Raw genomic sequence first — 2,039 nt, forward strand, 5'->3', positions numbered from 1 at the left:
ATGAGAAATACATAAAATCCATTGAGGACTGAGCTGGAATAATGAAATAAATCCATATAAAATATTTCAGTGTAGTTTGTCATCAGTCAGTGAAGCACAGAATATCCAGTTTTGGCAACCTGAGCAATGCCACTAACGATCACATATACAAGGCCATAAATAATTGCAGTGATAAAAATGTTTAACGTTTGCATACCTGTGAGGGGTTTTTATTACATTTTCTGATTTATGCAACTTCAAGATGTTATCTATAATGTTTGGGGAAACAAAATTTATTTACTAAAATGCATACTTCCCAAGATTCATTTGACAAGTTAGTAACAACAGCCTTAATGTGGTAACTCTGTAGCAGGCACATGACTGTTCTGGTAACCTGGGCTTCCCCTGAAGTACTTCTCCGTTGCTCCCAGGATGTGGAAAAGCGGTGTCTCCCCAGCCTCCTAATGTTTTTCCTAATTGTAGTTGCAAAGACGATGCCAGGAAAGGAGAAGCCATATTGACTACCTCTTTGCAGGATCTTTTACTTCTTTACAGAATTTATTAATCCTTTTGTTTTTTGTATCATTTACTCTGTAATCAAATAGTTCTGCCTTTCAGGGAGAAGGTATGGGCCTTGTCTTCTGATTTATCGTCTTTCCTAGTATGAAAAACTCATGCAATAACAGTTTATCAAGGTTCTAGGGTGGATTGTTTAGGCTTTATTTTTCATCTAGTAAACACTACCTCTGTCACAGGTAATTCAGGAATTCTGCGTCTTGTGCCTAGCCATTATGGTGGTTTCAGAAGAGTAGATAGTGGTGAAAGCTGTGTGATCAGTAATAGTTTGACATACAGTGTGTGTGTGTAAGCTCAGGTGGGCACACTGCTGTAATGACATCACAGGAATGAATCTAAAACCTCTGCTTTGCAAACCAGTAGTCTGTTAGACTTAATAATTAATGAATCCATAAATGTGCAGAGTGGATGTGACATCTAAGGGTAAGGGTGAGTGGACAGACCTGCACTTTAGGAAAATGTAATAGTACAGCAGAGTTTTGGTCTAAAACTTTTTTCCACAATTTTAAATTAGTGATTAGAAGCTAAGCACGAAACAGGAATGAGAACATGTGTCTGTAAGTTGATTCAAGAGGAAGCAGGGGAATGTTTAATCCGTATAAGATGACAAAGGCAAAATTCATCCCGCTGTGGAAGCTCCTTTCAAAAGCACAGCCCTTCTGAAGGGCAGAAATACCCCGCAGGGTATACAGAAACCTTTGCAGGGCTTTCTTTTACGGTCTGAAGGGATGTCAAAGTAATTGTGGGGCTTTTTAAATCTGGGACCTAATTTTTCTTACACAAAGAAGATAAAGGCCTGCCAGGAGAGACTCTGCTGTGTGTTTAAGATAGAACTATCTTCTCCATAGGAGTTAAACTGCAAAGGTACCAAGAGGAAAGAGCAGGTCTGACTGTTCCAGGGAGTCCTGACTTGTCGGTGGTTGATAAACAAAAGGCTCCAGTAAACCTGGTGTAAATGCTGTTAGAACTGCCAGTACTTACCCATTATTCACAGTATCATGCAGTATTTATTGTGACAACATTCAGGGCCCAGAGAGCTGGGAGCTTGATCCTGGCCTCTTTTACAGTCTCCCTGTCAGGCTGGATCTCTGACCGCCCTGGGCACTTTCCGAAGGCAAAGAGAAAGTTGTTTCAAAGTAGAACGAGTGCAGGCAGCCAGAGACAGGAATGCAGGAAAATGTTTCTACTTGATACTGTTTCTATCACCTTTTTTCCCCACAACTTTACTAGAGAGTAACAGGCCCTTCATTCATTGCCTGCAATATGTGACCCTCGTGGATCTCCCTTTAATGGTTAGTCCAGAGCATTCTAATGCATTCTAATACAAGTTTTCCCTTAAAATGTTTGTATTCTTTTGATCAATGAAACATGAAATGGTAATTTCTGTAATAGTACCGACTGGCAAACCCAATCTCTTCCTCGAGCTTTGCCCTCATCAGTGTATTAGCAATGTTTGTAAGGTGACAGCTGAGTGTGGATAAAGC

Source organism: Buceros rhinoceros, unplaced genomic scaffold (assembly GCF_000710305.1).
Source record: "Buceros rhinoceros silvestris isolate BGI_N320 unplaced genomic scaffold, ASM71030v1 scaffold8677, whole genome shotgun sequence".
Classification (NCBI taxonomy): domain Eukaryota; kingdom Metazoa; phylum Chordata; class Aves; order Bucerotiformes; family Bucerotidae; genus Buceros; species Buceros rhinoceros.